The 26,128-nt window shown below is 33.7% G+C and overlaps 1 pseudogene; it reads right to left on the bottom strand.

Annotated features, from left to right (window-relative positions):
* Positions 1-462: 462 nt before the first annotated feature.
* On the bottom strand, positions 463-23,020 carry LOC124105329 (trifunctional enzyme subunit beta, mitochondrial-like; annotated as a pseudogene).
* Positions 23,021-26,128: the final 3,108 nt, after the last annotated feature.

The following is a 26,128-nucleotide window of genomic DNA, read 5'->3' as shown; positions in this document are numbered from 1 at the left end:
TTGGTAAAAGGAAGTGGGAACTACAGTTGTCATTTAGTAATACATTGAAATGGCACTGCCTAGTGTGAGGGTTGCACAGATCAGGTCACCTCCTCTGGATAGATTAGATCATTTTTGGACACGCTTCCATTATCATAGCATGGCATGGCCCTGTCCCCCAGGCAGACACTAAGCCATACTAGCTTCCTGCAATCTTTTAGTCTCTGTTATGACCAACCAACAATCTGTGGCTCCAAATGGGTGTCTGAGGGACAGTGATCCACCCAGTTATTAAACTTCCCCAAAGGAAGCAACCCAACGTTTTGGTTCCTACTCATGAAATTTTGTACAAACCGATCAGAATCCATTGCTTCAAAATTAGTCAAAATCTGATCTGTGGAGGCCTTCTGAAATTCAAAAACATCCATATTTTTCATTGGTAATACTGCTGTTTCTGGATCTTTTGGAGTAGTATATGTTGATCTAAAAAAAGTTGATGTTTGGATAATGGAACACATATACAAAGTCTCTCAAATATGCATTTGGTTTATAACCTCTAGCCACACCATTGTCCTCTGCCAAGTTGTCCTCTGTTCAGTGTTGCAGAAATGCCATTGGAGAGTAAAGAAGAATTTGCAGCTGTCACTACCATGCTTAATGAAGGCAGGTTTGGCCATATGCTCTGGTGAAGGAGGACAGGCACCATTATCTTTGGTAACTATCTCTTCCTGATACTTTGAAGGGTAGAATATCAAAAAGGAATAATTTATCCTGTGCTTTCCTCTGCCAGACTGTGAGAATGGAGCACATGTTCTTATTCCAGTCAAAAAACAACCCAAGCACCAGCCAATTGGTCTTCAGAGTAGTCTTTGTTCTTACTGTTGGAGAATATATCTTCTGTAGTGACTTCAGGTAATAGGAAACTCAATCTGAATATAGAAAATAAAGGCAGTTGTAACCCAGAGTTTTGGCTTTATTGAGACCAATTTTCATTTCCTTCATTTTACTTGAGTGATGGATAGTCACATTCGACATTAATTTAACACTCCCAGTCATTACCACATCATGTTGGCCAGAAATAATCAGGCCGATAGTCATGGTCATGACTTGGATCAAAGGGATGCAAGCCATGGTAACAGTGTGAGCAAGAGTCTTGTCAAAGAAGCCAGTCCCAAGGCAGCCTCCCTAGTAACATTCATCGTTTTTACTTCCTGAATAACTGTGCCAAAGATGATATAATCAAAAACTTACTTTAGGACATTGGTTTGAGTAACAAACGTGAAAGTGCTGTTCTTGCCAAAACATGTGGCATCAGATCTGTATATAAAGAGCCCTTTGCAAAAATGGAAGGTGAACAGCATCTACCACAATATTTTAAAATATTGTTTGGGTTTTGCTAACGTTTCCTTTGCTTTGGTCTGGACAGGGTAGCTTATAGCTGAAATTAACAGCTTGGGGGTCTTAAACAAAACCTGAAGGTCCAATCTACTGCCCTGGGAAGTGTTTTAAAAGTATAAGTCAATATGGAATCATTGTGAAATCTTAAAACGTGTCTTCTCAGGCTCCTGCTTCTGGCAAGGTTCAGTTCTGACTGATAAGACTTGATGGGACCATGGGGCAGTTTCTCTACAAAAGGTTAAGCTAGTAAATAGTTTAAAAATAATTCAAGTGGATTCTGTAACATGTATTTGAAATGTATACATTTAAGATCTTAAATCATCTTACATTTTTATTATCAACAAAACAACATATTTTTGTGAGTTTAAAAGATATTAATCATGTAAAATGAAAACTCTTCATGGTAAGTTCCTGAGCTATTTTTGTTTCAAAGACCATTTTAATTTTGGGAGGAAGACTATGGAAGGCTATTGAGTTTATGTGTTCTAGTATTTATTTTAAACCTTTAATATATAGAGTTAGATTCCTGCTTCTTTATGGGTAGGTTGCCTTGGATATTGGGTCCATATATGAAGGGCTCAGATTTTCAAAAACTCACTGAATAGGTATGAATGAATCTTGAATTTTTGAGAAATGCTTATGTAATAATACAAGTTAGATTATATGACATTTTCTGTGGCTATTATTTCTGTCACAGTGGCATTGAAATGTTAAACTCAGTTCTTAAGCAACACTTAGTGATTCTACATTAAGAAACAGAATATATTTTCAGAGATATTTTGTATTATGAAGCCTTGACATCTACCCCAAATTTTAGAAATGTGTTGTATGGTTTTGAAAGGAAAATAATGTCACTTTTGTTGAGGTTTATGTGTTTTTATGAATTTTTGTAACAGGTTGTTTAATGTTTTGGGTGGAAGATGATTTGTTGAAATATGCAGATACAAATTCTTCAGCTAACAAAACTAGCTGAAATATAATGTACCTATTTAAAATTTAATATTTAAATGATCTGAACTCATCAAATTCAATAGTGCAAAGGCTATACATGCACATGTTGGAACATATATAATGAGGAATATAAGGAGTCTACAGGAAAGGCAGTTGAATATTTGTGTTATAGCCTACAGTTGTGCACAAAATTTTTGGTCTAGTATACTATTTGAGTCAAGTTCAAGTAAGTGATTCAACAGCTTCCTCTTTTAAAGTGTATCTGTAGAATCAGGAGATCAAATTGCCTCTCTATCAGAATAGAGAACCATCTATTATGCCCTTATATACACTTCAAACATTTCTAGATCAAAATAATGATTATGAGGTATTTTATTTGATATTCATGCACATTATACTAAGATTGGCAGGATAAATGGAATGGTAAGTATCAAACTTTGATGTTATAGTACACAAAAGTGGGGGATAGATAGTTTGTTGCCACATGGCACTAATAATATTGCTCCTAAAATCCAAAGCCACTGTTCCCATTCTATTTTAATCCAAAGAAAAAAATATGAGAAAATTGAAGGAAATAAGAAGTATTAAAATTGATAATTGTTCTTATTTTATAGGTAGATGAAGTAGTAAATAAGAGAACTCAAAATTAGTCAATATCTGAAAGAGAGGAAAGAACTATTTAAGGAAAGAAATTATTAAGGTTTATCCAGAAATAACAAAAATATATTAAAAATATGTGGTCATTATTATTAGCAAAAACTACCTTGGTAATGGAACTTGAGCAATAAGAGAATAATCTCTCATGGAATGATAATAGAATATCTCTTAGAGCATTTTACAGATGTGTTGCAGAAAAGACAAGACAAGCAGTTAGTGAATCTTTGTTCCATTTTCCATAGTACAGTAAATCCTATTAAAGAAACATAAGAATCCACCGACATGTGCTTTAAAGAATATATAATAATGTATTAGAATTATTGGTGCTATTTGAATTATAGAAACTATTTGTAGTTTTTTTTTTTTTGGTTCAGTTAAATTATAATTAGAAGATGTTAGATCTGTATTCAGTAGCATCACCAATTCACTTAAGGGACATCTGTTACATTAAATTTCACAGCTTTTTTTTTTTTTTTGCAAGAGTTATTGTTCTCTGATGAGCAGAAATGAGAAGTATCTTGTTTCACTTGAATCTTTAATTTTAAACATTTGAAGAAAATGTTTATATTACAATAAATTTAGACAATATGGTTTAAAATCTCAAGATACAAATGAATTATATGCTGTCACTCGTGTCTCTATATATTCAAAAGTCAATGGAAATAGTGGTACCGTTCTCAAGTTTTACATAGCAGTTTGCAGAATGGGACATAGACTTGTATACATATTTGTGAGTTAATATGCATATTAAGGTTTTATCTTTGTAAAATGCTCCATGGCATCAGTGTCCAAACTCTGTGGGGAAAAAAAAAGTTTCTTCCTGATTCTATAATAAAATGAGGTAGTGTTGCCAGTGACCTTGGATGTATGCACATTTGTGTTTGTAGTAAATTCTTTAATTTCTTATATGCAAAGTGGAAAGCAATTGAAACACATCAGAGGAATATGTTGTATTCATCAGTAAAAGGCAAATGGAAAGGATGACAATTTTAGTTGATTTTGTCCTGGAAAATAAAATTAATGTTGTAATTTATTTAGGGAGGCATCACTCAGCTTTCAAACTTCAATCATATTATTTATTATTGATGGATACATTATATTTCTCTTTAGAGCTGCATTTTTAACAGAGGAGGCATCATGATTAGCTGCATATCCATATTCTTCTTACTTTGCTGGGGTATCTTGGATAGATCTAAAGCTTATTCTTATAAACTGTTCATGCTTTTCATCATATTTGTTTACCAAAAAGTGTAGTGAAAATAAAATTTCCTCAAGTAATTGAGATTTAATTACTTGGTAATATGAAACATTCATTTATTAGAGCAGAAACAAGCAGAAATTTTATGACACATGAGGGAATGGAATTCAGGCTCAATTGTTAACCAGAAAATGATGTGGAACTCTGAAATAAATGAGTACTGTTAGCCTATGTATCAAGAGGGATGTCTTCTTAAAGCAAGATATTTTAGCATGTATTTGGTTCCTTCCAAAGGAAGCACTCACCGTTAAAATAAAATTTAGTATTATTCTAAATATATACATGGCAAAAAAGTAAGTTTTTTAAAAGTATTTGTTATGTTGGCTCACAAGTAGCTGTATTTTTTATTTGTGAGATTTCAAATGTATACATAGAATTTAAGTAGTTTTAGTATAGTCTGTTTTCTGTGGTCCTAGACTGACTCAGAATCTATGATCCACATTCATTGCTATGGTAAAATAATTTAATCTGCAAAAGTAACAGATTTCCCTGTATAATAATTCTGATTAACAACCTAAATTCTGAGATGGGCCTGATTCTAAATGTCAGTCATGACCTCCTATATCCTAATAATTACACAGTTCAGTAGAGAAGAAAAGTAGTTGAATTTGTACTCAGACATGTGTTAAGTGCAGAAGCCACCAGAGGTGAAGGTCTATCCTTCAAAGCAGTTCGAAAGAGAAAACATCCAAGAGCTCTAAGCCTGCATATTATGAAGAAGGCTTGACAGATATAAGAGAGTAATTTTCTATGTATCCACTTCAAGCATAGGAAAGATAATGTTAATTCTCATCCCTGAAATATAACCACATTAAATCCTGGAATTTAGTACAGGAAATTAAAAAAAAAAAAAGCTGTCTAACTTATAGAACTACTTTTAAAATAATCATAATTTAGAACTCTCCTTAGTAATTATATGGGGGTTTACAAAGTATAGTCTATATAATTTTACTGTTATTAAAAAGAAATTGAGGGCTGGGGATGTGGCTCAAGCGGTAGCGTGCTGGCCTGGCATGCACGGGGCGCTGGTTCGATTCTCAGCACCACATTAAAAAAATAAAGATGTTGTGTCCACCAAAAACTAAAAAATAAATATTAAAAAAATTCTCTCTCTCTCTCTCTTAAAAAAAAGAAATTGACCCCTTTTTATAGTATTAATTTTGTTAAATTGGAATCACATTAGAGAGTATGTTATTACAAATACTAATGACATTCACCGTGACTTTCAAGACAGATGCAGCATCTCCCTACCTACAACCTTTTGATCTGGTGGGGAGGGTAGGGTTTTGTATGACAGAGAGATAAATGAGCTAGATTGCAGATCTTTGTGGCAACTGGACCAAAGGTTTATTTTCATAATGTGGTATCTGATAGACTCTTTCCATATATGTGTTTATTTCTCTACACTGTTCTAAAATGTGTTCAAGACTGTTTGTAAAACTATGTCAACTGTAGAAGAAAAAAGTGCTTAAAGAAATCTTGTGAAGGTGGGAAGGTGTTTACAATTAGAATGAAGCAGGGAGTGAAGTCAGTAGATCAAGTGCAAGCTGCCAGAGCAGGTGCTTTGGCTGGAGATGAGCCTTACATCGACTCTCAGGTCTCCAGGAAACAATGTAAACAAGAAACAGGATAAGGTTTTTTATTCCACACATTAGATAAAAATAAAACAGTTGTCTTGGCATTCTGGAACACAAGAATTATTTCTCTTAGGGACCTGATATAAAGGAAACTATAACTTTAATAAAATTTCAGCAGCATTCTTACCAGACATATGCTCCATATGTTCACATGACAAGAGATCAAATTATTCCAACCTTACAACAAATTAACTGAAAGGTGAAAAATGTGTAACCATACACTCCATAAAACATTTTAAGCCTTTCTCTCAATGTTACATAATAAAGATTTATATAGCATTTGTTGCCATGAATTTTAAAACAAATATATCACATGAATATGGTGTATTCAAACTATTTCCTATGGGACATGGACATCTAAGTTTATTAATAATTGAAATTTGTTTATACCAGTTTATATGGAGATTCCAATGAGTAAAGTACATTTTATATACATGTAAAGTATTTATAACAATCCTCCAATATTGATGTATGATTTTTTTATAAATAGATTAGACAGACCTTTCAGTTAGATTTAGAGAGCAGCTAATTGAATCACATATATTTTTCTCTCATACCTGGTGCTTAATTATAATATCCTGTAGTGTTATTTAAAAAAAAAAAAGAATTTCAGGATTTACCACACATCTGTTGAATCTAAATCTATTTAGAGGAAGTTGAGTGTGGGTGTTCCATGCAGTATGAAAAAGTTGGAAAGAAAAGAATTAGAAAACTAACAGTTAAATAAATCTCTAGGAGATTTAGGTGATGTAAAAATATAGATCACTATCTAGTGTAAAACTCATTTTATAGATACAAAAACTAATTCATTCATTTATGTGTTAATTTATTTAGCATTTCAATGGGGACATATAATTTTCTAAGCATAATTAAAATAAAAAAATAGATGTAGTTCCTATCTGTGTTATGGTTTGGATGTCAGGTGTCCACAAAAACTTACATGTGAGACAATGCAAGAAGGTATGGAGGAGAAATGATGGAATTATAGCCTTAACATAATTAGTGTATTAATCCATGATGGAATTAACAGAGTTGTAACTAAAGGCAGGTGGGGTGTGGCTGGAGGAATTGGTTAATTTGGGGCATGGCTATGGGGTATATATTTTGCATTTGGTACATGGAGTCTCTTTCTTTCTCTCTGCTTTCTGATCACCATGTGAGCTGTTTCCCTCTGACATATTCTTCCACCATGATGTTTTACCTCACTTCAAGCCTGGAAAAATGGAGACTTCTAAAACCATAAGCCTCCAAATAAACTTTTCTCCTCTACAATTGTTTTGGTCAGATCCTTTAGTCACAGCAACGAAGAAAGCTGACTAAAATAATCTGCCAGGACTTTACAACCTAAAGACATGAGATATGTAAATATTTGTGTACAGATTGCTACAGCAAGTGACATAGATAGCAAGAGCGATGCTATCAAGTGAAAAGTCCTGACCTAGACTATATATATCATTATTTTAGTTCATATAATTTTTCCAGAAGTCAATATCCTCAATGATAAAATGAGGGAACTGATTTAGATCATCTTCAAGATGCTCTTTGGTTCAGTGATTTTAAGATGTTAGGGAAGAGTGAATGGGAAGGAAGGAGGGTTGTGAAAAGGTAGAAATTGATATATATGGATATGGTAAGGGTAGAGAGAGAGAGAAAGAAATACATTGCTGGAGGAAGAGAAGGAGTGAATCAAAACAAGGAAATGGATGTGATCGAGTCAAGTATCAGGTTTTGATAATGATTTCAAACACACATGTAATTGAGAGACTGGTGAATCCAGGAGGGCTCTGGGACTCCAAGAATAGCTCCTAAAGTCCTTCTGTCTTGAATCCAGTACACCCTCTGACCCAGAGCAATAGAAGAGGTCTCTCTGGAAGGTGTGGATTCATTTTAGATTACGGAACATCTTCATTTTATAATCAAATAATTGTATGGTTTACATGATATTTGTATGGTGACACACTCCAAAAATTCATCAGTTCTAACTTTATTTCCTAGAAGAAATTCAGAAACCCCAAACCATGGAACATCTACTAAAAGAATTTTATGGATGAGGAATCTTACTAGCAAATGCCATTTATTTGTTACCTGGGAGGCTGGTTCCTGGCACGTTTACTAGAAAATAAGACCAGGTCAATTTGCCTTCTTTCATGCTCCTGTGTCCACAATGATAGGTAGAGAAATAGCTCACAGGGTAGCTGCCAATTTCCCTCCTTACCAGGAAGGAGAGTATAAATTTAGGAATAAACATGATGCAAGAAGATGAGAGAGAGGATATGAAATGGAAATAAAGATCTATTTTAATATCAACAACATTTTAAAAATTGTTTGGGATTAATTTCCACTGATAAAACTGATTTTCTCTGAATGATTTTAATGATAAAAATGCAAAGCATTCTAAAAGACAATACCTTTTATTTATTTAAAGTTGATTTTTCTGACTTCCTTGAAGAATTTGTACTTAGATTTTTTTTTTTTCTGGGAACAGCTTGTAGTGAAAAACAAATGGCACAGGATTGTGATAGAGCTTTAGAATCAAAAATTTACCATTTTTACAACCTGTCATTCCCATCCTGTTTCTATTTGTATGTCAAAATTGATACCCAATGTGAAGCATTAAATGTGCATTTATAACTCAATTTATTAATATTATCTTATACCACTAGAATAATTTATCAAAGGTTGTTACTGGGGAATGTCATGTTTTGGAATTAGATATAATGGTTTTAAAATGTTCCTTTTTATGATATTTGAGCTAAGAGATACTCTCCGACCCTTTAAATTTATTTTGTGTTCTCTTGAACTCATTATTTTGAACTAATTTGGCATTTACAATTTTATTTTTATGAATTATTATTTTATAAATTATTGCATTCTAAATTGAAGACTCCAAGAGATATAAAATATCTGTACAATTTGGGTGTATTATATATTCATATGCTATAAAAGAACATTTGTGTACCAAACTTCTTTTAAAGTTTATCAAAGTGATCACTCATTTTAATTCTAGCTAAAGCTGTTTACTGGAATATACATTTTTTTTTTTCTGGTTTGCCTCTTGGATATATGTATCCATGAGGCAGAAGTATAATGTGTTCTTTATAACCACCAATGGGACAATCAACCTATTCTGTAATTTTGATTTCCATAATAGGAATGGATTTCATAGGCCACATTGAATGCCACATTTAAACTTTCAATTGTGATTTCACTTTTGAGGAAAAATAAATTCAATAGATTGTCTTCTAATAAATTAGACTGACACAAACTATTCATCTTCTAACTCTGGAATGGGAAAGAAAAGATCATTTGAATGTTAACAAAAGACATAAAATTTTGTGATTTCTAAACCACATCCAGTTCTGCTAATAGACAAATGCTTTCTGAGGACAGAGTAACTCACAGCAAAGTGTTTTATATTCCATGTTTTCTGTCTGTCCTTGTTTTACATTCTTGTTTAATCACAAGGTTCAGCATATCTGGATCTCATTACCGTCATCTGAAAGTAAAGATAAATAGGGTGAAAGCTTTTTGTTATAGTATCGAGGGTTACAGGGACTGACACATAGCATAAGGGGTCTGAGAATGTTGGCTTCCAAGTGGACATGCCATGGAGCTCCTTGATCAAGATTTCCTGTTAATGAACTAAGATACCATCCCTTTCTTTGTTAAAATTAACTAACTGGTTTATTTTTTAAAAAGTAGACACTTACATAGGTCACTCCTGAATATTTGTCTTCACATTTCACTATAATCTGAATAGATGGGGAAGTCTATAATGCTCACTCTCCATTTTTTTTTTTATTTACCTGAATAAAGCTGTGTTTATTGAGGACAAATTAACTAATTCAATTTTTCTTGGTGGTGAGTTCATGAGACATATATGGTAGACATATATGGTGCTTAGAAATCAAAAATATATGGTTGGCAGTGTTTCCCTTTTTAAATCTCTGAAAAAAAATATAATTTAGTACAAATGTCTTTGACATGCATATTTTTCTTTTATTTAAAAATAATACTATTTCTATAATTTTCACTTTTCTTCTGGGTTAATGAATAAAAACATGGTATAGATATTTGTGCACACTTTTGTATGCTCATAGATATATATAAAAATATAGACATGTATAGAATGAAAATGCCTTTATTTTACAAAAATAGGGTTAAGCAGATAAGTTTGCTTTCTGTTTAAGCTATCACAGACATCCCTACAGGTTTGAAGAATTTAAAATGCTTTAAAGAATCATAAAACATATATTTATAATTAGAATTTTCTATGGTTTATGCAACCATTCTTCTAGTGACACTAATTTATGTTGTTTCTAGTTTTGTTTTGTTTTGGCTTTCCTACTATAAGAATTTTTTTTTAGGTGGACACTATATCTTTATTTTATTTTTATGTGGTGCTGAGAATCGAACCCAGTGCCTCACTCATGCTAGGCGAGCGTGCTACCACTTGAGCCACATCCCCAGCCCCCAGAAATGTTTTTATAGACATTTTCAACTGGTACACTTTTTTTTTTTTGCTTGTAAGGTAGAGTTTCAGTAATGAAATTGTTAAATCAGATGATGTTTTCATTTTTAAAAGATATTACTGGATTGCCTTCACAAATAACTATAGTAATTTATGTCCACAATAGTCAACTGTGAGCTTGACTCTGTTAATTCTGTTATTTGCTGTTCCTTTTTTGGCTAATAGGATTGATGAAACTACTATATTCACTTATTGTTTGAATTTGCAATTCATGTCTGCATGATGTCTTGAACATACTCTCTTGCTTTCTTTGACCTATTGGATATCTTTGTGATTTACCTATTCTTATGCCTTAGTTTGTCCTTTTCTTATGAACTTATCTTAAAGTATTATAGACATTAATACTTTCCCCTCTAAGCCTAGAGGTGCCAGCTAACTCTCCTAGAGCATATATTACCTCTATAGTCCTAGCCACTTTCCTGGGTAATTGTCACACAAGACAAGCCATTGTATATACTAAGCACCCCACCTAGAAAGCTCTTCCACAAAAGACTCACATGACTCAACTCTTTTCATTCAGGACTCTTAAGTGCTTTCTCTTCATCTCTTCATTCAGTTTTATTTTCATTCATAGAAACAGTATTTCTCATTGTGTATTACTGTCTTCCATATGCTATCTCCTCTGTTATACAGCAATCTCCATGAGAACAGGGATGTCTATTTTGTTCATTTCTGTGACCCAGCTTTAAAACTGCCTAGTGTACCATAGATACTCATGTAGATTTGATAATAAACTTTTTGTTGTTGTTGTTGATGCAAAAAAAAAAAGACTACAAATAACTAAAATCTCTGAATTAATTTCCTTTAAAAATTCTGATCTAGGACTATATTATGTATGTATATTTGGTGAAAGCATGTCTTTTTTCAAATCCTTGTATATAGTGATAGAGGCACTATTTGTTATTAATTCTCAATGGTCTGTCAGATTAGTACTAATTAGTACTAGTTTCATTTACATGAAAATTTTTAGTAATAAGTAGATCTTTGAGCCAAATCTAAGTACTCTAGTCACAGTTCTAGTCTTAGTCTTTCACTCAGGGTTCATGCCATTCCAGGACCCTGTGCCATTGGTGAAGAGACTGGTACTTCCTATCTGTTGTAGACTGAATTGTATATTTCCAAATTCCTATGTTGATGTCTCCAGTACTTTAGAATATAACTATATTTGGAAATAATTTATTTAAAACAATGATTAAGTAACATGAGGTCATCAGGGTATGCCCTAATCACATCTGACTGTTGTCTTTATAAGAATAGGGAATTTGTAAATACAAAGGAATACCAGGGATTGATGTGCACAGAGGAAAATCTATGTGAGAATACAGTGAGAAGGTGGCCATCTATAAGCCATCGAGAGAGGCCTTGGGAGAAAATAAACCTACCAACATCTTGGTGTCATCTTCTGGCACCCAGAATTGGAAGAGAATAAATTACTATTGCTTAAGCCATGCAGTCTGTGGAATTTTGTTACAGCAGTCCTCATTGACTCCTACATGACTATACCCCTGCTTTTTCACTGGAAATAAAATATGTACCTGGAGTCATATGTGGACCCCATTCTTCATACCTCTGATGAATCTGTGATATCTTCTTTCAAGGAGTGTCTTTTTTTCCTAATCACAAAATGATATGGGGCATTGGTAGCACTTGAGGCTAGCGGAGGCTCCTAGGCAACATGAGGACAATGATGGTTGGCTCAGACACTAGGGGTACAGCCAGACTCATGTTCAGTAACCCTTTGCATCTACAGTTTGGTTTCCACAGGGGTTCAATGTTTTGGTAAGTACGTAATAAATTGGGGATATAATATAATGACTAGTTAAAACTTTTCTTCTAAAGGAAAATTGTAAACCAAAATGACCACTCTGAAAACAACTTACATTTGAGTGTATTTGCTTCTAGTTTAAAATAATTTGCGACGGCTCATGTGTAAATGATAGTAGGATCTTAAGAATCAAGCATTATAGCAAAGAGAGAAAAGCCATTGCCAGATGCCCATTTTCAAAAAAAGCTGAGGAAACCAATCCGTCTGCAACTGCTGGGCGTGCAGGAGCAGCTGTGTCACTAAATGTGCACAGTGGGAAGAAAGGGGGCAAGTTAGCTATGTTCAATCAGGTATCAGTGCAAAGATTCTAATTCAGCAGGAAGAAAAAGTATGGCAGAAACAAAGCCCTACCAGTAGGGAAGTCTAAAATTAGAGTACCTGGGAAAGTTAATATGCTAGGTGGTCTTCCCAATGGTGGCCAGGAGGCACAGTAAAATCGTAAAATCGAAAGCACAGGGAAGCTAATCTGGGATGATAGAGGACCTGCCTTAGAGACTGGGGGAGGGCCCCAGAAAGAAAAAAAAAATTTGCTAGACCAAACACTTAAAACAAAAACCTATCGCTTGTGTCATCAAGGCAGGTGGCAAGGAAAACTGTGACTGGTGCAATATGTGACCATTTAGAATTAATTACTGCATTCCAGACATCAAGCTGAAGCACCTGGTAAACCTTCTAATGCAGGCTCAGCTTGAGGGAAAGGTGGAGCCATCTGTGGTTGCAGTCTTAAAGACCTGGGAACCTGGAGCAGAGATGTTTTACTCTGTTTTATTCTTTTGTTTAAAATCAAAGAAACTGTCCACTCCACGTGATTTCTTTACACAGCCTCAAATGGACCTGGGAAGGGAATAATGTCATACCTCACCTTTGTTAGCTAGCATTTTCTAATCCATATTCCCGCATCTAACATTGAAATATATAAGATAGAAACTGCTAGGCGATTTTCTTAATTCCTGCTTCAGAATTACCTGTAACATCAATCTAAGGGAACATTAGCATATATTTGCATAGAACTTTTATTTTCACTAATGCTTTTGTATCTTTGATCTCATTTTTAAAAATCATGCTGCTTTACTCTTATGTCTTAGTTTCTACCGAATTACAGATCACAGCTAGATGTCTGCCAGGAAAATAAAAAATAAAGAAACAGCTGCTCTGCAGTTTGTTTCACAAGTACAGGGCTACTCAAAGGAATGAAAAACTGAGTGGCAGCTCATACATTTTGGGGGCTTAGTGAAGAGGAACTGGGGTTTTCAAGATCTTTTTGGAAATGTTCCTGTATTCCCAGGTGTGCCCTATCATAAAAGCAGTTCTAAAATTGACAGACTTACATTGTTATAATTTTTATCATTTAAAATCTGGATGTGGCAAGTCACAGAGTGGTCTTTAAAAAACTGCCCTGTTAAAAACAGTCATTGTACATTATTTTAGAATAAAATCTATTAACTACTTTAATAGACATAGAAATATTTTTTTCCAAAGCACTTCAGAAAACCTGATGTATTTCTGAGAAAAATAAACTCATGTTAGTGAAAGAACAATTGACTAGCACTTGAAATAGAAAACAATACTGTATTTTAAAGTGAGAGGCATTTCTACTCAGTGCTTTCTTGAGCTGTAATTTAAGAATACAGAGAAAACTGCTTCAGTCCTCTAATTCATGTTTTTCATCATAAGGGCAGCATAAAAATCACCTTAGCCCTGTCCTTCAGACAAGTCCAGACATAGAACACAGTTCACATCCTATGCAGAATTTCTTTCTCTGACCTAGGTATTACAGTTTCCAATAATTGATTAATTCTGGTCTTTTTCCCATCTGAATACTACTACTCTTTCAATCACCCTCTTTTCTCATCCACTTTGTTGGTTTTCATTACTTCTTTACCTACAGTAAAAGAAACTGTACTTCCAACTTGCCCTTAAATTACCATACATTTGATTTTTTTTTTTTTTGGCACAGATGCTTGATTTTTATAATTAAATTACTTTGTGGACCAGTTTTTCAAAAGCCTGCAATTCCTATCCCTGAACCTCAGTTTATCCCTAGCTCTATCATTTTGTCTGTCATTGCCCATCTGTACCTCTCCAGGGTGCTTGGTCCACTTTGACGGTAATAGACAGCCTCATCATCAAGATTATTTTGAAGATTTAGCTAACATGGTCCCATCTGTCTCTTCTTGTAAAAATTGTCTTAACTTTTGATACCTTCCTTTTGATGCACAAAATCCATTGTCTCAAAATAGCTGACCCCTGACTTTATTTCAGTTTAGAGGATGGACTTCTTGCCCTGACCTTTTCCATTCTGAACCATCTTGCTTCTACCAGGGCTCTAATTATGAAAGCATTTCTGAATAAATGATGGAAGAACAATCTCTGACTTAGAAAGTAACATTATACAGTGTAAGTATTTTTAGCTACCAGCTGTGCAAGCAATAAGTAAGAGACTTTGAAGTGCTAAAAATATTTGGGATTTGTCAAGTGGGAGTAGGCAAATACCCTGGGGTGAGAGAAGCCCTAGATATGATACATCTGGCACACATTTTTAGGATGCTCTATATTTAGTCTATATTTTGATTTCTAAAAGAGATCCAGGGGTGTTCCCCTTTGAAAGGTAGCGAAAATAACAGAGATATTGAAAGCAATCTCTGAAATTTCTTCTCTCCCTTCCCATTTCCCTTCAAATTAAAATTGTCATTATGTCTAGTTCTTGAATTATATGTCACTCTGAATTCTTTGGAGAAAAAATGCCACATAATGTCCAATTATGAATGGAAAAACACAGTCTGTGGCAGTAAAGTATTTTTGGTTTTGGTTACAGTATTGAGTGTTATATCTATCCTTATTATTTTCCTACTGAAAATTTCCCAAATTTTAAATACAGGGTTGATCTACTAGATAACATTCCTGTGGTCATCAAAAGAAATTCAACCCTCAAACCTCTTAATAGGTATGGAAAATGGGTTCAGAGACCAGGGATGATAGGAACGTGCTCATGTATAGAGGTGGAGTAAGTAGTGAGAAGTCTTCAAGAAGTCTTGATGAATCCTACCTAGTTCTCTATTATATCCCTAAAACTCTAAGAAAAGAAAATGATTAACTCATGGTTTGAGAGATGTCTCAAACTGACATACTTACTGTATTGGTTTGTTAACTAATGGAGTTTTTGATATAGAAGTCAAGTGTTGCTTATGGACAGATCTGTATACAATTATCACCTCTGATTTCCAATCAGCTATGAATGATTAAACCATTGCTTTCTTGTCAGCTCCATGTCACATCTTTTGCGGTTTATGTAAGGATACTCGATATTCTGCCTGTTTCTCTTTGTGTACTTACTGTTCTCACTCCCACTTCCCATTCTGATTACTGTAAACATTTTCTATCTGGCAAGAGAATGTTTTATTGTTTGTTTTTGTTTTTTGTTCTTCATTCACTACTGGATTGAACCTAAGGTCTCACATGTGCTAAGTGTTCCTCCACTGAGCTATAGCCCTCCCACCAAAGAGGTTTTTTGATTTTTTATACTGGGGATTGAACTCAGGGGCACTCACCCACTGAGCCACATCCCCAATTCTATTTTTTATTTATATTTTAGAGACAGGGTCTCACTGAGTTGCTTAGTGCCTCACCATTGCTGAGGCTGGCTTTGAACTCGCAATCCTCCTCTCTCAGCCTCCTGAGCCATTGGGATTACAGGTGTGCACCATAGCACCTGGCTAAGACTGTGATTTTTTGACAAAAAGAAAAAAAATATTTTGGAAATAACATGTTTCAGAGATCTGATCTTGAGTCTATCATGAGTATAATGATGATTTAAAGCATATTTTTAATATATTAAAATGCTGTGCTTTTTCTTAATGATCTAAGTTAACAAAAATGTAACATCTATTATAAATCAATACTTTATAAATTTATGATTACAAATTTTCAACTTTTTGTTGAGTCAGTATTATTTTTTCCAACATTCAAAAATGTATCTTAAAAATGTAGATGATTTTTAAAGGAAGATTGTTCAGAAAAATGTATATTGGGGTTATATTCAGTGTAGTTGTAGAGAGATCAGGTGAAAGCTTAAAGAAAGTTAAAATGTATACATTAAATTATTCTTTATGAAATTTATTGAAGATTTCATAAAATGAAGGCTTAGGTTTAAGAATTTACCAGAAAATGAATTATAATTGTAGCAAAATTTAACATACTCTTAGTTTTGATTTTGATATCAAATATGTCTCAAGTTTTGCAACACTTTAAAAAGTTAAGTTGAAATAGAAATTTACTTGATTGCTGTGGTACAGTTGCAACAATTAAGCATTGTAGTGATATTGACATTTAGCTGGTGATCTGTAATATATTTGAGAAGAAATGGAAAGTATTTCTGGGTCAGATTTCATCTCAAATAGCCAACTAAATGTTTGACAATTTAAAAGACAATTTGCTTGGTCATCTCTATGGCAGAGAAAGTTGGAAGAAATATACATTTTAAAAAGTCAGCAACATTTTTGAGTTGAATAGTAGCTGAGTATAAATCTAGGCTTATGTTCCAAAAAATGTCCCAGACAGTATTTGAAAAGTGCTTCACATTATGTCTCTTAAATTACTTTTATGATTGTGTATTGAACTTTCATGACTACTGAAGAGAATTGTTGAATGTACATGCATAGGTAAATTAAAACACCATGTTTTCTGGCAGTTGATATGAGAGAGAAGGAGAGTTAATGAACTAGAATGCTGATATTTTATGGATTGTTCAAGAGAGCATTCATTAGGAAAAGAAAAATTTGATACTTTTGGCATTAATGGTTCATCAAATAAATTAAGGATGTAAGATTTTCCTATTAGTACCATCAAAATTGTAGAAGTTTTCCTTTATTTTATAACTACAAGTAAGAAATAATAAGGCAAATGATGAAGTAATATAGTTATAATGGCTTTTCCCCTACTACATAAAAATGTCTTTCCTGTCATCAGTAGATAATAGAGTCTAGCCATCATTAGCAATTTGCATTGGCCTTCTCTTTTCGTCAGTAGCTGAAGAAGTGTACCATAATATATAGACTTCAGTATATTCTATATACCCATCTAATTTGTCACTGGCTTGAGGAATTTGGGGTACATGTGTTCTTTGAGGAGTGCAGATACAGTATAAACTTCCCTGGGAAGGATGTTTCTTTGTCATAGGCTTGAAACCGTTCAAAAAATAATTCTTATTTTAGTGTGGAGCATCTGAATGCAAGAATGAAGACCATAAAATCAAATCTAAGTTAATCCATGCATGATAATTCAAAGAAGTAAATAAGGGGCAACTATAGTTTCAGCAAGTTCAGTGTTTCAACACAAAGATTTTATGCATCTGTCTGTAAAAGTGGGATTGCCATTCTTGTTTCTTGATTTCACTAGAGTCTACAGTTTAACTGAAATGCAAACACTGTTTACTGAATTATTTAGGTGATAATAATTTAAGAAGGAGAATGCAAAGGAAGAGCCATAGATTCTCATAAGAAGAAATCTTTTGAGTCTAAATGACATATTAGTTGCCAATATGTGTCTATTTTGCTCATGAAAAAAACCTTGATAACAACAAAAACAACAACAAAACAGGTCTTCCCCAGTGTAACTTGGCACAATCTTCTTCATAGCTCTGCTTGCAATTATAATTTTATATTTACTTATATTATCATATGATTGTCTCCCACTCCTGATTATATGCTGCATATAAGTCCAGTTAAATATTGCTCAGCATTGTGTTTCCTGAGCCTGTTACTTTGCCTGAAATCTAGTAAATATTCAAACAAATATTTGCTTAATGAATTTGTGAATTAAAGGAAAAGTTATCCAATATTTGAAAAACTTCAAGGTATCTGACTACACTTGATCAGTTGAAAGTTGTTAAAAAATAACACTGTGAAAAGCTGTTTCCAAAACTACTAATTCTTCACAGAAGGAAAGAGGGAGAGAGTAAAATTATATATATATATATATATAAATAATTCTAAGTTCTCTGCTTAGGGCTCCATAACAAAGTAGTGAGAGAAAAGCAAGCGTATTTATTTAACATAGGTTTTGCGTGATGTGGGAGACTTCATAAGGAAATAAAGAAGCAAAGATAGGTGAAACCTCAGTGTTTTTAAATGAAGATTGATGAAGAGCCTAGAGTCATGGGAAAACAAAAGGCAATGAGCTAAGAGTCGTAAACTGGGGATAGCTGGGTCTTATGACCAGCTTAATGGAAAGGTAAGAGGCTTTCTTACTCACATTTCTTCACTTTAAATATTCAGTATGTCAAGGTGCCATATTTGGGGATATTATTTGGGGAACCCTGTCAAGGGCAATGTTAAAGTTTTGTACAGTCACTGTAGCTCTTCATTTTCTTAGTAAGTGTAATATTTTTTTAACATTTACTTAAAATTTGTTCTTTTCATTCTACTTGAAAATCCATTCAACTTCTTTCCTTTGTTCATTTGCTCCTTCCTTCCTTCCCTTTTTCTTGTCTCCCTTCCCTCCTTCTTCTCTTCCTCCTCCTTCCCTCTCTCCCTTCCCTCCTCTCACTTCCTCTTTCCAGTCTTCTTTCTCTTTTCTCTCTTCCTTCCCTTCTCTTTCCTTTCCCCACTTCCTCTCTCCCTTCCTTTTTATTTTGCTTTTGCTTCTTCCCTAACATTTGCCTGTCAACTTTGAAAACTGTTGCTGAAATGACCTTGGAAAGTATCCAACCAACTTTATGATTGAAAAAATTGAGAGCAACAATGTTTCCAGGATTATGCTATTATTTTGGTGCCAAAATAAACACTTAGAAAATAACTAAGACTCCTAACTTAAAGTTGTGTTCACTAAATTTAAGATAGACTGAAAAATATGAAATTATTAGTGAATGAGTTTAAGGTAATGAAATAAATATACGTAAGCACATGGATAGGTATATGGGAGGGATTAGCAGATTAGGGTGATACAGATAAGGCATGTTTCCTGCCCAAAACATAGAAAAATCCTAGAAATAGTATAAGAACAGCAACCACAATGTAATATTCTCATCCACACAGTTGAGTTTGACAAAAAAAAAAAAAAAAAATGATTTTTCCACCAGGTGCGTTGGCACCTGAGGAGCCACTGAGGAGACAGGAGAATTGTGAGTTCAAAGCCAGCTTCAGCAATGGTGAGGTGCTAAGCAATTCAGTGAGACCCTGTCTCAAAAAAAAAAAAAAAATATGTATATACACACATACACAAAATAGGGCAGGGCAGGGGATATGGCTCAGTGCTCGAATACTACCCCTGAGTTCAATCCCTGGTACAAAAAAAAAAAAAAAAAATTCCAGGTACCGAAAAATCGAGAAATCAAGAAAAGAACAACATGGGAAATTCCAGTCTCTGATAATCCACTAGAATCCTGCCACTGAATATAGGCAATAATGATAAAAGGACTAATGCTCACTTCTATTTTGATTATAATTATCAATATATTATTAATGGGACAAATTAATGAGTTTTGTTGTGACATTTCCATACATACAGTTAATGTGCTTTGATCATGTCCACCCTCACTATTACCTCTCCTGCCCCCAGCCTCTCCCTTGGTCCTCTTTTCCTTTCCTAATAGTATCCCTTCTATTTTCTTTTCTTTTCTTTTTTTTTAATTTTTAAGAAATGCTTTCTATTGAGCAATGGGCTAGAGTCCAGGCCTCTACATCAAGTAAAGAGCCTGAGCTGTTAAGGGGAAGGGTCCCGGGTATCACCGTGGAGTGGAGTCCCAGGTTTCTCATTTGGCCTCCATCCACTCATGAAAGGAGGGCACCTCTTTAGTATTATCAGGTCAGGAGTTCAGGCTCCCACAGAGCTTCTGCTTTTACTGCTCCACAGGAGGTAGGGGGAATAGATGTTTAGGCTTCTCTCTCCACTGACACTTGGGTGGTGGGAGTAGTGGGGCTGGGATAAAAGTCTTCACTCCCTATTCTGCCATTTTGATACTATCTCAACTGAAGGGCAGTTACATCCTGCAGGGGCTGGACATCTAATGCCCCTCAGTTGGCCTTTGCTGGTGTGAGAGCATTGGGGGCCATAGTTGTCCACAGGTTTTGGCTGAAGTAAAGTGGTTGTGTCTCTCTTGGTAGGGCCTCCTTCTAGGTCAATTGGCTAGGAAGAACAGCCTTCCATGGCTTTGTTTTGTTTGCATCAATTGTAATTTTTGGATTGGAATTTATTCAAATAGAAGTCTAGGGCATATGCGAGAAATAGAATTTGGTGATCCATTACCATAATACAGTTTTTAGCCTTATTGGAATGTAAGATCCAGTGGTAGTCATTTTAATTTACTCCTTTCTTTTGCCTGCCCCAGTTAAATTAGCCAATGGCATAGATTGTAATTCCGAACTCCTCCTCTCAGAGCAAGAGAAAGTACTGCATTAGGGATAAAATCCGGCTGACATTCCGGCCCAAGTGCGCTCCTGGCAGGTTCCATAGCACGCCCTTCCTTGTGGCACCTGGTATTTCAAACAGTATATAAGGCAATCCCAGGTAACTAACCGTCATGTCTTTTCTGAGTCCTGAATTTCCTCATGAGTCTGGTTATTATCTTTACCTTCCAGAGTCTCTTTGTTTATTATTTATATAGCACCTAAGGTTTTTAGACGTGCCCAGATGAAGGAAGAGCTTCCATTTTCTCAGAAATAGAACTAGTGAAAGTCTTTTTTTCCCCTTTAGTTAGGAAATTAAGCTAAAGAGATCTTCTACAATCTCCCATTAAATACTCATCTGCTCACCATTACCGGCACTTTACAGACTCATTCCACGTTACAATTTCTTTGTGCCCGGGTTAAAACACCGCATTAGAGTCATTCCAGACTTGCCCACTCAGGTTTTCCCTTGCCAGTCCCTTCCATTGCTTTCATCAACAGCTTTTCCGTTTTCACTAGATGGTTTCCTTCCACTTTTTGTTACAACATTGTTCCCAACATTATCTTGGCTCAAGTTTCCTTGCCTGCTACTAACCTTTTGCAGCAAGTGGGTAATTGGTAATAATAAGCTGGGAATTTTGTATTGTGAAATACTGTAAATAGTTTAAAATAGCCATTTGCATAAAATGATTATTTAATTAAGTGAAAAAATTAATTTGCGAATACTTGCACTGGTGTAGTATGTTTCTCTGCACGTTTTAATATCAAAAGAAAACTATGTGTGTCTACCTGTGGTATAAATACCATGTAAATACCATACACTCTTTGTGTATAGGTGTGTGTGTGTGTGTGTGTAAATTTATTACAGAAAAATACATTTGTAGTAAAAACAAAAACATCAGGATAGTGGTTATGTTTTTAAGAAAGTTGGGGAAATGGTTTAGAGAAGGCTGTAAAAAGGGCTTCAGCCATATCCATAATACTTAATTTAAAAAAAATTTAGTGAAGTATTAGCATTTATTAAATTTGAGTAGTGTAGTTTCCAGAGTTTGACATATGTTTGGGAACTTTAATAATTAAACACAACATATGGTTGAGCCCTGTGCATACATATGCCTTCAAATGCATTGTGCAATAGTAACAGTTAAAAAAAGTGTTTAAATGGAAATTAACAGCTTCTGTACATTTTATTTATAAGTAAATTGTTCACTTCAACAATTATGGAAACAAACTAATATTTCATCCTTTAATGAGCAAATACACTTTTTTTTTCTCAGCAGTACATGAATCCTTCTCTAAAATAGACCATGTATTATGCCACAAAGCAACTCTTAGCAAATAAAAAATAATGGAGATACTACCCTGCATTCTATCAGATCATAATGGAATAAAATTGAAAATCAATTGATAAAATAAAAAAATAAAGCTATTCCAACACTTGGAGACTAAATAATATGCTACTGAATGCACAATGGGTTGCAAAAGACACCAGGGAGATTAATAACTTCTTAGAGGTGAATGAGAACACAGATACAACATATTGAAATCTCTGGGACACTATGAAGGCCCTACTAAGGGGAGAGTTCATTGCATGGAGTTCTTTCCTTAAAAGAAAAAAAAAGTCAACAAATAAATGACTTAATAGACTTTATATTTAAATAAACACAACTTTTATATCTTTCATTCTAGATTTCTCTATTGTTGCATTAACCTTTTGAATGATCTGCTTTTGCTTTAGACTATTCATTGTATTCTCCATTGTACATCACAGGTAACATTCAGCCTGTTGTGTAGTTGATACTCAGTGAATCATAGCACAAATAAATCAATAGTGTTCTGATAATTTTCCTAATAGGTGGAAGACCATATAAGAGTTTCATTTAAATTTAATAACTTGATTGTGTTTTGAAATTTGTGTAAAATAGAGACTGAAGTAAAATGAAGTAAATAGAGAAGTTATGGTTTATTATACACATTTTCATTTTATTCTATTTTTGTTTTTGCATGAATTATTTATTATTAGATATCATAATTCTGTCATATTCACAGATACATGTTTTGATCCAGGAAAAAAATGGTAGGTTCTAGGTGTTTAAATCTGAATTTTGAATGGATGCATGAATAAACAAGAATTGCTTCAGATTTAAAAGACCTATGGTATTTAAGGTAGTCAAGGTGCACCATTAAGGAAAAATATAAAGCAGTCTCTTTTTCTAGTTTTGAGATCATAGTATTATGTGTGTTGGTTCTTCTTGGCATTTATTTCCTAAACATTTCTATTCTACTTTAAGTGTGTTGTTTATAACTGCCTTTTTTACATTCTCTACTATGTATTATATGGCATTAATTATAACAGATCTCATTTTATAGAGATAATATTAACCTACCTTGGTTTGTAGTCATGTACGTTTTAAATGCAATAAGGTTAATTAATGGAATTCTTTCCCCCAAACCAGAATGATGGTTACATATTAAAATGTACAGGTGTGATTTTTATGCATGCTAATGCATTCTAATGTTATATTTGCCAGCTGCAAGCAACCATCATAGAACACCCCAGCCATTCTAACAAAGCAAAATTTAAGAAAAATAAATGCTTCTTTCTGTTTGGTTAGCATTACCAAATACTGAATATACAAAATGAATTTTCAAGAGCACATACATTTTTGTTATCTCAGAAAAGATATTTCTTTGTTTTGTAATCAAAATTGTAAATAATTTCTATTAGAGTTCATTACCCAGCAGCAGCACCCTCCATTCCACTCTAGGCCCATGAAGTAGTGGTACATAAACTACAGGAGTGTGAGTACCAGCATAGGTGTTGGAAGAACAGGAAATAATGACATTTTCTCCAGAGACAAATCCACTGAGCCAAGTGGATTAATTTTTTTTTTCATTTTTCACAGTCAGACAGTGGGTTCTGAAAAAGCACATCCAGTTTATACAACAGCAAACCTGTTTTAGGAAGGATAACAATAAAGCTGTATATTATGCCACAAGATCTTCCAATATGATTTTGTTTCAGTAACTGGTTTGTTTCCATATGGATGGAACTTCTAACCATACACAAATCAGTCAACTTTTTTTTTATTTCATTGTATCATGAAGTACAGAAAAAAAAATAGAACACATTATTCCTGCCACTCTGAATGCTACAAGTCCTTGCTATTAAGAATTTATATTTTTAATGATTGTTTATTTATAAGCCATAACCTGACATCCTGAGTACATTTCTTTAAAAGGAAAACCTAAAAGGCTTGAGTATTACGAGAAAACGTTAAAGGATATTTAATTTAACCACTGTGCAGAACATTACCTTCACACTACATGGTAATATCACAGACACTTTTTGGAGTTTCATAAAACATACGTGTAAAAGAATCTAAAAGGAAAATGTCTGTTTAATAATATTGTAACCAAGATTTGTCAATACTTTTTGACCATAAGAACTTTTTTTTTTTTTGGTTATAGCTATTAATATGGTTTAAGAAACATACAGGGCTGGGAATGTGGCTCAGAGGTAGAACGCTCACCTAGCATGCGTGAGACACTGGGTTCTATCCTCAGCACCACATAAATATAAAGTAAAAACATTGTGTCCACCTATAACTAAAAAATAAATATTTAAAAAAAGAAACATACAACAACAATCCTTTCTATGCAATTAAAAGAAACATACAACAACAATCCTTTCTATGCAATTTATGTGATTTGGATCACGTTTTTTTGTGAGTACTTTCATGTAGTAAAGACTTTTTTCTATGTAATTTTCTACAATACAAATTCCCAAGCTATGCAATAGCAAATTGCATTTGTTCAAAAACTTTGAGCTTAATTTCTCTACACTTGGAGTCTTCACATTTTTGGGAAACCAAAACACATGTTTGAATGCTTTTTCTGATTTATGGAATTAGCATGAAGTAAAATTTACCCTTCATAAGGTATATTTAAATAGTTTTGACAAATGTAAACATTGTAACCAACCTCCACACTCAAACCATAGAATATTCCCATCACCCCAAAGTTTTCCTTGGACCCTGTGTTGTTAGTGTCCTTCCCACACCTAGCATCTGAAAAACATATCTGATTTACTTACCTAAATTTTGAATTTTCTAGAATGCCACAGAGAATCATAAGGTAATGTAGCCTCTGTATCTGGCTTTCACTTAGTATAATGCTTTTGAGATTCATCCATGTCATTGTATGGCTTTTGTATTACAGGAATGTATAAATGTGTCAAAAATTTCCCAGCATTTGCTGGACATTAAGGATTTTCTGGGTTAGGGTCATCATGCATAAAGAGGCTATTACAATTTACCAATAAGTTTTTGTGTGGAAATATGTTCTCTGTTCTCTTGAGTGTAGGAGATAGATTTCTGGGATTTTGGTGAATAAATGTTTAACTTTACACAGAATGTCCCAAGTTATTTTTCTCTGTGGTTGTGCCATTTTGAGTCCCTACCAGCAGTGTATGGAAGTTGTGTTGTTCCACATCTGTGCCAGAATTTGGAATTGGCAATTTTACTTAAATTTTCACTTAAAATAGCAACTTTAGCTCTTCTTATAAGTGTACAGCTATATCACACTGGAATTTATGTTTGCATTTCCCATGACTAAAGACATGAGTTTTTAAAAAATATTTTTAGTTGTCGAAGAACCTTTTATTTACTTACATACATTGCTGAGAATTGAACCCAGTGCCTCACACATGCGAGGCAAGCTCTCTACCACTGAACCACATCCCCAGCCCCAAGACATGAGTATTTTTAATATGTTTATTTGAAATTTGTATGTTTCATTATTATACATTCAATTATTTGTGTATCTTATTGTATCTTTAATTTATAATTAAGTTGCAAGATTTATATACATTTCTAGATATATGCCTTTATGATATGTATGTTTATAAATATTTATCCTTATCAATAGCTTGTCTTTTAATTTTCTAAGGATATCTTAAAGACCAGAGATGTTTTTATTTTACTTTTAAAATCTTGGAAAATTCTATTTACCAATTTTTATTTAGGTTTAGAAGTTGGCTGCTGTTTTAAAAATATTGGCCAAAGCCAAGATCATAGTTTTCTCTTTTCTCTAGACATTTTTAGACTTTTATTGCTCATTTTGATCCATAATATATTTGAATTAATTTTTAAAAAAAATAAAAATTGATTATCTTTTGTGAAAAGATTTTGGTATTTTTAAATTAGATATACATATACTGATTTTCTGATGCGGTCTATTGATATATAAAACTATCTTTACATCAGTATCAGAAATTGGATAATATGAATCATATAGCATTACTCCTCTGTTTCAAAACTATTTTGTCTATTCTAGTCCAGAATTTCTCAGTTGTGGAACTATTGATTTGCACCAGATACTTCTTTGATTTTAGGGTCTACCCAGAACATTATAGAATGCTTAGCAGCTTCCCTTGCCCCTATCCACTAGGTTCCAGTGGCATCTCCCCCAGTTATGATTACCAAAAATGTCTATAGCATTGCTTGATGT

Source organism: Marmota monax, unplaced genomic scaffold, assembly GCF_021218885.2.
Source record: "Marmota monax isolate L192 unplaced genomic scaffold, Marmota_monax_Labrador192_F-V1.1 WCK01_AAM20220418_F8-fsc00165, whole genome shotgun sequence".
Taxonomy (NCBI): Eukaryota; Metazoa; Chordata; class Mammalia; order Rodentia; family Sciuridae; genus Marmota; species Marmota monax.
The sequence above is the reverse complement of the archived record's forward strand: the minus strand, read 5'-3'. Positions and strand labels throughout refer to the sequence as shown.